Genomic DNA, 16,826 nt, shown 5'->3' with positions numbered 1-16,826 from the left:
TATCATACATACATGAAAATGAATGGAGTATTCATTTATTCTACAACATGCATAAACTTTGACAACATTATTCTAGGTTAAAAAGCCAATCACAAAAGACCACAGATTTTATGATTCCATTTACATGAAATCTCCAGAAGAAGGAAACCCACTCTAAGATAGAGACAGAAAATAGATTAAGGAATGCTAAGGGCTGAGAAGAAAGGAAAAAGGAGAGTGACTGCTAATGGATACAGAATTTCTTTTTGGGTGCTGAAAATATTCTGAAATTAGGTAGTGGTGATGGTTGCACAACCTTGTAAATATACTGAGAACCAATGAATTACATACTCTAAAAGGCCAGATATTATGTTTGGAAATTATTTCTCTATTTTTTAAAAGCAATAGCGAACAGAGAAATTGTCAGTAAATCTTCAGAAGTGCTGACTATTAGCAGCAATAAGGACTAGTTTGAGATAGTTAGAAATAATGTATAACTTAATACAGCACTGAACACCATAATAAAAGACAGTGATATTAACAAAAAGTCTCTGTGAAAGATCTACAGGTGTTTATTGTACTACTCTTTCAACCATTTTGTAGGATTGAAATTTTTCAAAATAAAAGTTTAGAAGGAAAGTGAATGGAATTGCATTGAAGTTAAACAGCAGAGCAAAAATTATATGTAATATTAATCCTCTTTAAAAAGGTAGACATTCAATCACTCAACAATTTTTGAGCACTTCTGAGCAAATGTGGTAGGCAAAGCACCAGGAACACAACAGAGAGACTGGGTCTTTTCATAGATTGATAGCTCATTTCCTTTTTAGAAATGAATAATATTCCACTGCCTGTATGTACTACAGTTTATCCATCTACCTACTGAAAATATATCAAGATTGCTTCCAAGTTTTGGCAATTATGAATAAAGATGCTATACACATCCATGTGCAGGTTTTTGTATGGACATAGGTTTTCTATTCATTTGAGTAATACCAAAAAGCACGGTTGCTGGATTGCATGGTTAGATTATGTTTAGATTTGTAAGAAACTGCAAAACTATCTTCCAAAGTGGTTGTACTGTTTTGCTTTCCCGCCAGCAATGAATTAGTTTCTTTTGCTCCATATCCTCACCAGCATTAGGTGCTGTCAGTGTTCTGCATTTTGGCCATTCTAACAGGGGTATAGTAGTATCTCATTGTTATGTTAATGTGTAATTCTTTAATTACATAGGTTGTTGAACATCTTTTCATATGCTTTTTTGCCATCTGTATATCTTCTTTGTGAGATGTCTGTTGAGTTTCTGTTTAGGTCTTTTTCCCATTTTTTTTAATTGGATTGTTTGTTCTTTTATTGTTGAGTTTTGAGACTTCTTCATATATTTTGGGTAATAGTCCTTTATCAAATATGTCTTTTACAAAATTTTCTCCCAGTCCATGGCATCTTCTCATTCTCTTGACATCATCTGTCACAGAGCAGAAGTTTTTAGTTTTAATGAAATCAAATTTATCAATTATTCAATTATTTCTCTAAGGGATTGTGTCTTGGTATTGTATCTAAAAAGTCATCACCATACCTAAGATCATCCAGATTTTCCCTTATGTTGTGTCTTTTGTTTTAGAGTTTTGCATTTTACATTTAGGTCTATGATCCATTTTGAGTTAATTATTAAGAAGGGTGTGAGATTTGTGTCTAGATTCATTTGTGTGTGTGTGTGTGTGTGTGTGTGTGTGTGTGTGTGTGTGTATCTCTAGTTGTTCCAGCACCATTTGTTGGAAAGACTCTAGCATTTTTTAATTAATTTCTTTAATTGAAAGGTATTGATTAAAGACCATGCTCTTAGAATTTTAAACATTTGAAATTTGGCTTAGTTTGCTATGTGGCACAATATATGGTTAAGTTTTTATAAATGTATTTTGAACTTCTAAATAATGTAAATTGCAAATAATCTATATTTGTAGGTATTATGTCTAGATTTTTTAAATTTGCATAACTATATCATTTTTTGTTATAGAATGTGTGAGAGATTATAAAATCAACTAAATATGGCATTAATGAAGATTTTTTTTAGAAAATAAGTAATTGTGTGGGAACATTATTGAATTATTTAAGCTTTGCATTAATTCTTAGACAAATATTATTGCTTTACACCTATTACATATCAGAAACTAGTGCTCATAAAGCAAAAGTAACTGGTATAAATCTACCATCCATCAGTTTAAAATAGTATTACTTGCTCAAAATTCTTTATTTTCTCCAGTATATTACTTGCCTTCTGAATATGTATTATTAACATCCTGATAAGTGTCCAGTGTACTTATAATGAGACATTCTGATTCTCTGTTACTGTATAACAAATTGCACATTACATGAGTATTCATAACACTGTTATTCATTGTAGCCCCAAATTTGAAACAACTCAAATGTCCTTCAACCATTAGATGGGCCAACAAACTGGTACAACTGTACCATGGAACACTATTCAGCAATTCAAAGGATAAATTTCTGACAATATGCACCAACTTGGATGGATCTCAAAGGCATTATGCTGAGTGGGAAAAACAAAAGTCACTCTCAAAAGATTATATATTGTATGACTGCACTTATATAACATTCTCAAAATGACAAAATGGCAAAATTCTAGAGAGCGGTTAGTGGTTGACAGGTAAGTGGGTCGTGGATCACACTATTAAGGGTTAGAACAAGGAAATCCTTTTTTTTAAAGATTTTATTTATTTATTTGACAGAGAGAGACACAGCGAGAGAGGGAACACAAGTGGGGTCGGGGGGAGGGGGAGAGGCAGGCTTCTGACTGAGCAGGGAGCCTGATGCAGGGCTGGATCCCAGCACTCTGGGATCATGACCTGAGCTGAAGGCAGATGCTTAACGACTGAACCACCCAGGCGCCCCAGAACAAGGAAATTCTTTTGCAGTAATAAAACAGTTCTATATCTTGATTGTGATGGTGGTGTAATGGTATATGTGGTGTAAATTACATAAAACTACACACACCACATAGAAACACACACACATACAAATGGGTGGAGATAAAAACTGATGAACTCTAAGATTTATAGTTTGTTGGGTTTTTTTTTAAGATTTTATTTATTTATTTGACAGAGAGAGACACAGCGAGAGAGGGAACACAAGCAGGGGGAGTGGGAGAGGGAGAAGCGGGCGTCCCACGGAGCGAGGAGCCCGATGCGGGGCTCGATCCCAGGACTCTGGGATGGTGACCTGAGTCAAAGGCAGATGATTAACGACTGAGCCACCCAGGTGCCCCAAGATTTATAGTTTGTTTGACAGTATTGTGCCAGTATCAATTCCTGGTTTTGGTATTGTTATATAATTATGTAAAATGTTACATTGGGGAGAAGCTGGGGAAAGGTTTCACAAGAAACAGTCTCTGCCTCCTTTGAGTCTACAATTATTTAAAAATGAATAAGAAGTTGAAAAAAGAAATTATCCAAATATAGCATTGCTTTCTCTAGCTTCATCTATGATGGGCATTAAACAGTATTTAATTTTCTTTTACTATTCTTGGAGTATCATCATTGATTAAACCATAATTTATGGTTCCATTTCAACTCAGCCATGAACTAATTTGAACCTGTTAACAAATCTCAAAATTCTCCGAAGGTCAGTTTCCTAACCTGATAATCTGTGAGTACATTTCAGGTTCTACCTTGTAATGATTTCATGATTCTGGATATCTGCTGTTTGCCTCTTTAGACTAAACTTTTTGAAGTCAGAGACCAAGCTTAGTCTTTAAAAGGAATTTATACTGTATCATTCTGCATACTGAGGTGGCCTATAAATACTGTACAAACAGAAACTATTAAGTTATGGGCTGTGCTTTCTTCTCTGTTCATCACTATTCTGACCACTTGACATTGAAATTTAGAATTTTGACAACGCCAGCAAAACAAGTGTTGAACACAGATTATTTCTAACAAACTATTTCTTTCTACAAAGTACATTCACCCTTCTTTATGAAAGACTCAAGAATTTAAAATGGTTGAAATATTTTATTTTCATGTATTAACATATGAATCTTATTTTATAATTCTATATATTGTTTGAAGCATGGATTACTACATGTTTTTTATTTATTTATTACTACATTACTATTATTACAACTAATGATGTATTGTATGGTGACTAACATAACATAATAAAATTAAATTAAAAAATAATTCTATATATTGTAGAAATTTAAGGAACTTTCAGATTCTTCACTTAATCAGTTATACACCTCAAGTTTTTACTGTCTTGGCTGGAGCTAGTTGATATACTAATCCCATTCATTAAACTTTAACCTGCTTTGAACTTTCCTTTAAAATATCCCAGAAAATTACAAACCCAGTGGTAGTACAGGAACTCATATATTGCTTTAACAATCCAATATACAGATCTACTGATGCTCTATAATGTCTTGATTCAGTATCATCTGTTAAACATTTATTGCTAATTCACTTTATAACGTGCTTTATTAAAAGTCATTAAAAACTGCAGCTGCATCCCATAATCATTTCCTAAATATAAAGACTGCATTTATAAATGATCTCCTTGTTCAAAATACTGCCATACAGCTCACAAACTCTTTGTTAGAAGCCAGAGAGCTTTTATTCTTTACAAAAAGAAATGCTAAGTAATTCATTAGTTGCCAAACTTTTTTTTTTTTTTTTTTTGGCCACGTATCGGCCTTGTTCCAACCGCTCAACTTCCATGTTCATAAAGAATAGTTATAATATAGTCTCAGGTTGATGCTTACAACGCTTATCTATTTGAGTGCCATCTTGCTCCTAGGATTCAATCTCTTAATGTGTATGTATCCTTGATAAACTTGAAAAAACTCAATGGTTTGGCTCAGCTAAAGACACTGCAGTGAAGCTCTTATGCAAATATTCTGGGACTACACATTGAAGGAAGAGACTGCATTTCATTTGGAGTTTTGTTAATTCCATTCAGGAGAAACTAGCCTGCTGGGGGCTTTACATGCTTATAAAAATAACGTAAATTATTTCTAAGCTTCACTTAATTGATTGTCCTTTGATTTTACTGCTTTTATAGATATAACAAAACATTTTCTCAGAGAACTGAAGTTTGGATATGAGATAAAGAAATTCATTTTCACAAAAATTGCATTATATATAATAGAATTGCTTATTTCTCAAAAACAATTTCATTTATTCATAAGCATAACTGGTAAATATTTAGCATTTGTCAATTTTTTGACAGTATCCCCTAAAATAAGGACATCTGTAGGTGTAGGACACCTGTAATTTATTCAGTAGAATAGTATGTAGTGTGTATGCATATATTACTTTAAATATGATCCATAGGTAGAAGGAAAAAAATCCTAAAAAAAATTTTCCATTTGACATGCCAGGTAGAATATCAATAGTAACAGAACATGACCTTAACTAATAAAGTAGACATGAATCACTACAATTATGGTAATTTTATGGAGAATCATGAGAAGGATTATAACCAAAGAGTTGCATTTAGTAAGCTCATTTACATTTAAGTCAATCAAATTTATAATTGGCAGGGAATAAATTATTCCATTTCTCAAGTAAGACCAGGACAACAAAAAATGGTCACTACATTAAAAGTAAAGGAGATGGTTCCTTCACAAAGAACTTTTGTATAAATCTATAACCAGATAATTCCTTGTGCCCATGGATTGCTAACTAACATATCATTGCCAAATTTACAGGTAATAGCATAGGAATTCTATTCAGATAATAGTTGACAAAATTATCTGCACTTCTCACTCCCCTTCTCTCTCCTCCACATTGATAAACACCTCCTGCCCTCTATGGCTTAGCCTCACATAGACTCATGGACTCAATGCCCCACATTGACTCAAATGTGACTCATTGATTCAAAGCAAAAGCTCACATTGACACTCTAAACAATCTGATTCCATCAGGGATGACGGAATAAATCACCCACTGTTTGGTGGTAAATTGACTCCTTTAGGGTTACTGGGGAGCCTTTTAGTGCACTGAAAAGGTAATTTGCTAAATGGCACACTAGTGGTTTAGAAAATTTAATTGGCTTCCAAAAAGTAGATAATTTACTCCTTTTGTACCAAAATAAAGCCAGGCAATTATCCAGGGAATTTGAATGGTTTGAGAAAGGAATTTGAATATTAGACAAGAGCAAAGTTTTTGTTTGCCTGAACTCTTTTGGAAATTCCAGCTATTCCTATGGAATTGGCAGTACTTCTGTGGTCTTCTATGTCATTCAATTCAATGAGAAATAGAAAGTACAGAGGAGATTTAGATTGGTTTGAAGATCTCATGTACCCATTTTCATCCTCAGAAATTTCTTTTAGAAAAATATGGAAATTTTACACATCTAAAGCAGAACAAACAAGTAATATAGATAAGAATACAAAGGAGGAGGGATGCCTGGGTGGCTCAGTTGGTTAAGTGACTGCCTTCAGCTCAGGTCATGATCCTGGAATCCTGGGATCAAGTCCCACATCGGGCTCCCTGCTCAGCAGGGAGTCTGCTTCTCCCTCTGACCCTCCCCCCTCTCATGTGCTCTCTCTCTCTCTCATTCTTGCTCTCTCAAATGAATAAATGAATAAATAAAATCTTTTTAAAAAAAGTTAAAAAATAAAAGAATACAAAGGAGGATTAATAAAAAAGGCATTATTATTTGAGATGAATTTCAGCCTTTCAAGCAAAGTCAAAATTATGTTACATATTACTAGTGGAGGAAAGTTAATTTTCCAAAACAGAAAAGCGATTATTGAATATTTTATATATTTTACATGATCACTTAAAAATAAATATTTAAGTAATGGGAAAAATAAAAGCTTAAGCAGATCTCTTCCCAAGTAATTGTGTGTATCTCTTTTAGATTTACTCTATGATAAATGACATTTTCTCTCACCAGACCTCCATCACCACAGGCAAAACTGATGTAATGCAACAAAGTATTCATTTTCCCAGGAATGTGGTGTCACTGGATTTCAAGGGGGTGGGCAGGGGCTGTGAACTGGGAGTGAAAAGGTAACTATATTGCTTCCTACCACATTCTAGAATGTGGTCTTTCCATTGCCTTTCCCTTAGTTTGATCCTTAGGACCTCACACTCTGAAGGATTATCTGAATCATTTTTCAAAAACTGTTGTCTCCAAGATGCCCAATGATCTACTTTTGGGTGAACCCAAAGGCACTTGAATCCTTATTCCTTTCACCTCCACCCAGCATCAACAAGGTTAACCACCTATTTTTTTCTTGAAATTCTTTGTATTTTCCCTTTTTATACTTTTCTAAGCACTTTTGTATAATCCTCTCTCCTATTACTTTTCCATTCCCAAATGTGAATGTTTATATTTATGTTCATAAGCAACTGTTTTCTCTTCATTCTCTCAAAAAGTTAATATATTTTCATGGCTTCAGCAATAATCTTTATTGCAATGACTGAGTTGGGTATGTCAGGTTTTACCTTCTTTCTGAAACTAACGGTTCCTTCACCTGCCATTTGGCTGTGACACCCTTTTACCACTCACTTGATATGTCCCAAGTCAGATATAACATGGTTCCTTCCAAAGAAGAGCATTTTACATTTATATGCTTAGCATTTACCTAGCATGTATCAGAGGCATTATCTCATTTGAGCTCCTCTTCTTGATTCTTCTTTATTAGTGGCATCACTCTCACCTAATCATCCAGTTTTAATGTGCTCATTTTTAACCTTAATCCTGTTAGGTCAAGTTCCCATTACCTCCAATCTGAATTACGGCAACAGAACCAATCCTGGTCCTTCATGACTCCCTGATGCTTCTGAAATATGAGTTCAACATATCATTATGTTGTCCACAAACCTCCCTATCTGTGTAAGATTAGGGTCAAGATAATATGGGAGTCCTTCAAGATTCTTAAGAATCTAAACTCTTCCATAACTTACTAAAATGTCAGTAAAATACAGTTGCTGAGTTGTTTTATCACAATCTGTAGCAAGTATATATTAGGTGAGATATGCATATAATAGGTGGCAGTTTTTCTTCCCAAACCACATATAGCATGTGGAAAGGTATGAAATATTGACCAAATCTTAATTTTTATTTAATCTAGAGAAAATTATTTAACTTTCCTAGACTACAATTATCTCATTTGGAAAACAGGAATGACAGTCAGCCTTATAGTCCTGCCGTGAAAATCACATGAAATTCCCTAAAGGGGACCTTTTAAAACTGTTAACATCATACAAAATGCCAGAGAATCGGAGCATGAATGGAAATTAAAGAAGGCAAACTTTCCTGGAACATATTTATGTTCTATGAAGATTCTATGCAGCAATGAAATAATTCTAACTCCAACTTCAAGAGGATTTTCAGAAATTTATTGCCATGGAAAGAAAACACAAAATGGAAGAAAGAAATAAATTGATTAGGTGGGTAACAGGTAAATCACTTAAAGGATTTATAAGCAGAGAAAATGATGAGCCCAAAGAGAAAAATGAACAGCCTATTTATGAATTAAGGGAACTACCCTACTCTTTTTACCTTAACTCTAAATATGCCCTATCATATTACTTCTTGGTCATATTACCTATAATAAATGGTACAATATTTAAGCAATTAACCTGCTTTTAGGAGTGTTACTTCTTCAACATTAAAACCAGACCAGAGGGGAAAAAAAAGATAAATAGTCTAGTGAAAATTGAGCAAGCTTATCATATGATAAATGAGGATATATTACTTTAAAATGCTAGAAAAAAAATACCCTCCAAGGAAAAAAAAAAAATGCTATCCAGCTGAAAGTACTATGATCCACACCAGTCACTTTCCTTACTCCGTCCTTACTTTTGATATTACACATTTTTGAGTAATAAAGTAAAAAGGACATCCACAAAGCTTTGGTGCATTAATTACATTGAAGGTCACATTGTATACATTTCATCTTAAAATGTTCTTCTTAGAAAAGCCAGCTTTTAGAGAGACAATAAGCCTAGGAGCCCACCTTGGCTGAGTATTCTGTCAGCATTAGATACATTAAATGACTCAGAAATCTTTGATAGATTGTTCAGCAATATTGTAGGGGACAGTTGCTGTTGTTTCTATCCTATGATCTCGTCCCCCTTTTCCTGAAGAATGCACCAAAATTTGTGTTGGGGATACAGGAAATGCCTTGCACTTAATGGACAGTAGTCAGTAATTTATTATCTTTCTTTTTCTTTGCCTAAAATTTAGTCAAGGTTAACATCTGGGTTATTGTTGCTATGGCATGTATAAAGGGAAAGACAGTAGTGAGAAGAGATTCTAGAATAAATACATTATGAAATATTGTTGATCTATATTCATTTCTATTTATTCTATGGACTATTTTCCCCCCACAGTATTTTTGACCATCCAAGTAATGGAGTATCTACTTCATCTCAGCCACTCATCATTATTTGAGATTTATTATTTGTAAACTTCTAACAGGTATTAAGATGAGGGTTTTTGCCAAGTCATGGTTCATTCTCCTATTTTTAGATAAAAACAGGGCTAGTAAAAACTCTAAGAATGTCAGTTCTAACAGATGCCACTGACAGCAGAAAAGTAATGGTTCTGCTGGCCACAGGACCAAAGGCATCCTGCGCACTGAGTCCAGCTTGTAGTGCATTTGTTCTATTAAAAAACTTTAAAAGTTAAATTAGCTGAAAATGAGATTTCACACAAAACTCTGCTTTCAGTTCCCAGATTTTGCTTTTTTTTTTTTTTTAAGATTCTATTTATTTATTTGACAGAGAGACACAGTGAGAGAGGGAACATAAGCAGGAGGAGTGGGAGAGGGAGAAGCAGACTTTCTGTGGAGCAGGGAGCCCAATGCGGGGCTTGATCCCAGGACCCTGGGATCATGACCTGAACTGAAGGCAGACGCTTAATGACTGAGCCACCCAGGCGCCCAACCCCAGATTTTGCTTTAATTGAGGAGAGCTAAGAGTCAGAAACCTCTTGGGGGGCTTGCTTTCTGCAGTTTGCTGCAGGCTCTTCTGACCAGCCCCACTCATTAGCTTATATGCCTAAGCCCAGTAGGCATTTCAATTTACAATCTATGCAAAGAAATGTAGGTTTGGGTGCCTGGGTGGCTCAGTCGTTAAGTGTCTGCCTTCGGCTCAGGTCATGATCCCAGGGTCCTGGGATCAAGCCCCGCATCCGGCTCCCTGCTCAGTGGGAAGCCTGCTTATCCCTCTCCCACTCCCCCTTCTTGTGTTCCCCCTCTCGCTGTCTCTCTGTCTGTCAAATAATAAAATCTTTTAAAAAAAAAGAAATGTAGGTTTGGATAAGTAAACAGAAAATGAAACAGTCTAGGACAAAGCATGAAGAAAAGAACTAGGTAGTGATGAGCATAGTATGCTCTGGAAGACAAAATGGGAGATTTATCTAGAGAAATAATAAGAGAAAACTGTGGGATAGTGAGAGCCACCAGATGCAGATTGACCTGACAAGCTAAGTAATAACAAACACCAACTTGACCAATTTCCTGCTGGGAAGAAGCAGTGCACTAACCATTCTCTATGCCCTGTTATTTTACCATTCCCAACCACATTTGAGGTGGAAATTTTCTTTCTTTTATATATGAAAATAAAGAGACTCAGAATTTACATCCCTTGCCCATGTTTGTATAGCTAATGAGACTGTATACCAGGATTCAATTGATCCCAAATCTCATGCACTTTCCACCATAAAAGTATGGGAATGTTTTCGAGAAGAATGATCTGAGGGAAGCAGAAGAAGAAAAGTTTTGAGCTCAACTAAACCTGTAGGTTTTTGTGTGTTTGTTTTCTAATAGACATGATAATGAATTCCCAAGAGAATCAAGAAAACAGATAAGCTATTAAATTAAGATAAAGTGATTTACCCAAGATCACATAATGAGTTGATGAGAAAACCAATATATTTGATTCTAGACTTCATATATACTCAATGTATTTTTAACCATGCAATTGACACTTTTCTCTTATCAACATTCTTAAATTTCTTAATCTCAGATATTTATTTCTCACCATAGAGCTGTTTGAGAAGATTTAAACAAAATGTATTATGTTTTTCAACTGTTTATATGAGTAACATTATTGTTAAATTTTTGTAACATTGTTAAAATTCTAATTCACTTAAAAATCATTTCTAAAAGATTCCTACTTTCTGTAAATTTATTTAGTGAATTTATCAGGTAAGCATTTATTCCTTTAAAAAATTAAATCTCCAGCTCTTTGAAATGTTGAGTAACTGGTAATATATTTGCTAAATATAAATGTAGTTATAACTACTTTACAAATTTTAGTTTTAAAACTTATACAAGTATGTGCATTAAATGTGATGAAGTGATAAAGAATTAGCCACTATTCTAATGCACTGAGTTGATGATTCTTTTAATTTAAGAAAATACTATTACTTTAGTTTTGCTGATAATTTGAAGACTAAATTTATGAAAATCTAAAATGATCTCCTGACACTTTGTATAGAATGTGTTCAACAAGCTTCACAGTTCTTGGTCACATGACATTATTTTAATGACCTTTCATTTCCTACCTTTTTCCATTTTCCTTTCTTTGTAGTTTATGTCCTTTTTCCTTTTTGGTAACCGATAAATAAAATCAAAAATAATCTTTAAATTCTATCACTAATTAGGTAATTTTATAATTTTCATCACAACAATTTAGATTTCTTAAACATACTATCACAATATTTTTAGTGATACTCTAGAAATCTATAAAGACCACATGTTCAAAAATTACATTTTAAGAAATCATATTTTAAAACTCCAACTTAAGAAAGAAAATAAGCAATGAGATGTTGCTTAACTTGAGATTTCCTGAAGACGTCTAAGTTTTGGACTGATCACAGCATTTCCAGGACATCTCCACGGATCAGTCCATGTTGTCCACACTTCACTCCTTCGTCACTCACCCTAAATCAAATCTAATGCTTCTATGTGTGTTGTTGGATATTTAGTTTTATTTTTTTTTTAAAGATTTTATTTATTTATTTGAGAGAGAGAGAGAATGAGAGATAGAAAGCACGAGAGGGAAGAGGGTCAGAGGGAGAAGCAGACTCCCTGCTGAGCAGGAAGCCCGATGCGGGACTCGATCCCGGGACTCCAGGATCATGACCTGAGCTGAAGGCAGTCGCTTAACCAACTGAGCCACCCAGGCGCCCGGATATTTAGTTTTAAAGTCCATTTAATCCTATGAGTTTTCTTGTTGGTATAATAATATCATTCCTCTTTTACAGACCAGAAAATGATGACATGAAGGCAGTGACTGATCCATTTAAGGTCAAAATGAAACTAGTTAAAATGAACTCGAGTCATGCTGACCTAGGCTTGACTATTTGGTGTAAGACATGGTGTCAGTTTTGAGTAATAAATATTTTTAAACCAGGTCCTACCTGCATTCTAATAGTGATTCAATCAAGATATATAAAAAAATTGATGCTGAGTTAACAGGAAAATATTTTATTACCTACACTTTAGTTCTTAAATGCAAGAGATACGTCAACCATATAGGAATCAGCAGGCAATTTTTCAATGAATGAGGGAATCAATGCTATTGGAGATTATTTATAATAATTCAAAGATACAGCACTCAGGTTTCCAAAATGCTCTCAAAAGCATCATATTGTGACTCTCAACCTTTCATAGAGTAGGCATCCATTCATTTGTCCCACAAATATTTAGGTGTCAACCATATATTAAGCATTGTGCCTTGATTGGTAGGTAAAATATCCTCTTTTAGGGAAGAAAAATTGTTTCAGTGGGTTGAGTGACTTGTCCAAGATCTAATGACAAGCAGTTCAAGAATCCTGATCTTTTAACTGTTAAACAGTACTTCTTCTGCTACATCATGATGCATAACATATTTTATACTGCAGCATGTTTGTTTCTTTCAATGCATGCCATGTACAACTCATTCTCCTAAACTCAACAGAAAGAATATACTAAATAAGAGGTCTCTTTCTATTTGAGTGCTATTTTATGACTCACTGTACAGGTTTCTGGGGAGGTGAGATGACTATAGAAATAATTTCTGACTTACAATATGCTTTTCTTCACCAGTGGCTACTGCCTTGCTTGTTAGAATTGGATGAATAAGTGCTGTTTGCCTGGAATTCACATCTTTTAAATGGTACAAAAATAGAAGTCGATTACCAGAGGCCTTCCTAAGTTCCAATAATCATCATCTCATAATCGTATGTGTTTTGATAAATACATATATAGCAAGCAACAATTCCAAAGGCAAACTAAAGATATTCAAATCCAATATCATATGATGGTATCAGTAATTACATTAGAATATCAAATTAATATTGAGATGGCCTACAGAAAAAGTTAACCAAGAAGTAGTTTTATAATATTTCATAACTTAAAGATTCAGGGCAGAACTTCCTGTCCCACCCTCAACTATTTCTTATTAAAAGAAGAAAAGCAATTGAACAGATCCAGGGCTCACTGTTAATTATCCTCTGTCCTATATACACCTTACATTTTCCTGATTATGCAATCCTATTTCGCTTTTCTCTTTTGAGTCTTAAATATAAGCAACAGCCAACAACACTTATCCCTACCAACAATACTCTCCCCCCAGCCTCCCAAGAGAGGGGATGCTGAATTACTATCTGGCCAAACTACATACATCCTTTTTCTCTAACAGACCAAAATAACTATTAAAACAGCTTACTTTAATAAGATATAGATATCCTGTAATAAATTATTGATTTCTCTTTAAGGACAGGTGATTCTGTACAAAAGGACGGTTTGGTTTATTAGCCCACCAACTCCCTTTTTATTTATTTATTTTTCTTTTTTGGAAATGGAGGACAGTTAGATATTAGCATGTAGGTAGGCATTAAGTTGGTCTGCAAAAGTCTATCTCAACGTAATTACATTTCCCCAAAGATAAGGATTGATATGAGCCTCCATGCACCTTGCCTGAGCTTGGGTGGGTGAGTCTGAGTTATTTATTTCTGTGACTAAATCTCCAGAGGAATCAGGCAAAGGTAACTTTCACTTTGTGCAGTTCAGCCACACATAGGGCAAGCCTGCCCCCTCTACCACTAAGAAGGTAACTGCGGCCACATACCAACGGCCACGCTTCCTGGAATACATTCTCTGCTTTCTTTTTATGCTCTGCCAACCAGGGGAGTCTCTCTATGGTAATTAATTGACAACCAAAATAAAAGTCTAACAATATGCCGTCATTCTCTTAAAACATGATTTATCATTCCATGTGGTAATTTCACTTCCATATCTCTAAAATTAGGGGGGAAAATGAGGTTGTGTTAGGAGCACATTGTAAGTCTCCTGGGAGGGAATCCAAATCAATGGTACATTTTCTTTTCCTCAGATTATCATTTCTGACCTATATAGGGCAAAACAGCCCCCAAGGAGCTCAGTGACATAGATGACTCTACTCCCTTTCTGCTAAGCAAGCAGGTTCATGGCAAGCGGTAAGTGACAGTTAAGAATGATTTTTTCTCAGAGTGGAACTGCCACTCCAAGGCAGTGCAAAACAAGGGCCCATAGACTCACCAACAAATACCATCTTAACTGCCTCAGAGGATTTTTATGTTGAAATTGAGGAGTATAGATATGCTATATATATTAGAGACATTTTATATCAGTTATATATGAACTATGAAATTAAAAGAGAAACCTAAAGAACTGTAATTTTTCAAAGGGGCAAACTCTTTCCACAGTGTTGGTTATGCATATAGCATCACATGTATTTATATGATTGTAGAACTCCATACTTGCAAGTCAACACTCTCCACTGAACTGAATGTTCTCATTGGAATTGATCAAGCTCTTAGGGAAATGTCAGGCATATGCTATAAATTTGTATAACTGCCTCTACCCAGTGAACCCTTTTTATTAAAGCAGAATGCTTATCAAGGTCACTGTGAAAGCTTGTACTTTTAAACCTCCAGGGGAAGACTCCAGAAATAAGAATCAACAGAAAACAGATTTAATTAACACTTTAAAGTTTATGGCTTGTCAAGAACCTATTGGCCTATCGCTTTTTGGATTTCAGTGACAAATGCATTTTGTAGAATGAAGAAGTCAGAATGGTATCAAAAGCCAGCTCTCCTAGAAAGGGACACTAAACTTCTCATTTTCTCCTTTCTGGCAGATCTGGTTTGAGCAAGCCGTCTTAAGATTTAAAAAGCTGGAAAGACCATGCTAAGTAAAAAAAAGTGTGTATTTCTTTAGGTAAGATTCTACAGGTGCAAGTATACTTGGGGGTTGGGGTAAAGAGAGGGATCAAGTGTGTATGTATACGTGCGTTTGTTTTTATACCTGGTTTGGAAAATTATAATCATATAAAACAAAATAGAAGAGGTTGCTAAACCATCTCTACTTGTAACTTTGAGTCTTGAATACTATATAACACAAACAAGATCATTTTAAACTGCATGCATAAAAGACCCTTTTACAAAATGCCAGATTATATTAGTTTTGAAAAAAAAGAAGACACACACAAATTCAAAAAGATATTAGATCAGCACTAAGAAAAATACTCAACCAAGAGTTTACTGTAATCATAAAAGGCAATACATATTATTTTTAATATTCTTGTCACATAAAAGGTTTCAGAGAAGTAAAATATCCTACTATTTTATGAGGGAAGAGGTTTCCTAAGATCATGCTGCAGGAACATCATTGAAAAATAAAATTATCTACTTCTTAATTCACATGGCAAGATCATACTGTTTATAATCTTTCTGTTAAAACCTTTACTTAAAAAAGTCATTAGAGTTGTAAATAAGTAGAAGTAAGTATATTATCACTTACCAGCCAAGTAAAGGAATTAGAAGTCTTTCAGTTTCTCTAATGTAGGGATGTGAGTAGATCTGGAACCTCCTCTCACAAAGCTATTCCCAAAATAGTTGCAACTCTCGGTGAGCATTCTGTTTATTTCATGAAGTGTGGGCCTTTGAGCATTTCGACCCCTTCTGCAGAGCCCATGGTTTTTCAGAGCCTCTAAGAACTTCAACTTCACGCTCCTGCTTTCATTCCTCCCACCCCCTACGGAGAATTATTCTTGAAGTTGTTGCTGAGAGTTTGATCCGTGGAAGAAGAGGACTCCTCAGAGCCCTGTATGGTAGTTGTAGCAGGTGGATAAGGAGGGTTAATTTCCGTCTATCAAGGAAAGGAAGGGGGGACCAAGGGGTATCAGGAGGCACCGCCTTTTAGCTGCGAGGAGCAGGGAGTCCAGATGCCCGTGGCGACGACAGTGGCGGCAAGGGCAGCGCAGTTCTGTCCCTGTGGCTGCGGACCAGTCCGGAGACGCTGTCCATCCCCTCCGGTGCTGAAGTATACGGCCTGGAACCCCCCCCAACCCCTCCCCAGATCGCACTTTCCTCCACAAGCGAATGCAAAGGGCTTCCTTGTCTTCCAGTCTCCCCTTCTTTCCTCTGGCGCTTTATATTTTGGTAGGGATTAACTGTTTTTCCAAAATAATACTCTCATACTTATTTGGTGGCAACGTTTCCGGGCATTATCTGACATTAGAGGTAAGAATCCGTGAGAGATCAGATTTGAGCCTCTCCTGACTTTTCAGTGGCCCTGAACGAGTTTCCTAATGCTAGGAATGAAAGGAAACGCACGCACAAGCGCGCGCATACACGCGCACGAGGAAGTGGGGGGGGGGGGAGAGAGAGAGAATATGAATAAATATAGATTATGTACCGTGGAAAATCCAGAGTTTCTTTGGGTCTCTAATTACAGAAAATGGAAAGGGTTATTTTGGAAGACTCTGCAATCTTGACTACCAATTAGGGGGACCATACTTAAATTCTGAAAAGCCGCATTTGAAATCCCTGGGTTAGACACAGTA

At 35.4% G+C, this 16,826-nt stretch overlaps 1 protein-coding gene across 1 annotated transcript in view; it reads right to left on the bottom strand.

Annotated features, from left to right (window-relative positions):
• The window catches only part of SNTG1 (syntrophin gamma 1), a 942,975-nt gene extending 926,417 nt beyond the window's left edge, over window positions 1-16,558 (bottom strand). Inside the window, exon 1 of the mRNA XM_027616083.2 lies at window positions 15,782-16,558. The gene's annotated coding sequence lies outside the window, so the exon portion shown is untranslated. The remainder of the gene's footprint in view (window positions 1-15,781) is intronic.
• Window positions 16,559-16,826: the final 268 nt, after the last annotated feature.

Source organism: Zalophus californianus, chromosome 4 (genome assembly GCF_009762305.2).
Source record: "Zalophus californianus isolate mZalCal1 chromosome 4, mZalCal1.pri.v2, whole genome shotgun sequence".
NCBI classification, from domain to species: Eukaryota; Metazoa; Chordata; class Mammalia; order Carnivora; family Otariidae; genus Zalophus; species Zalophus californianus.
Note: the sequence above shows the minus strand (reverse complement) of the source record. Positions and strands in the feature narration are given on the sequence as shown.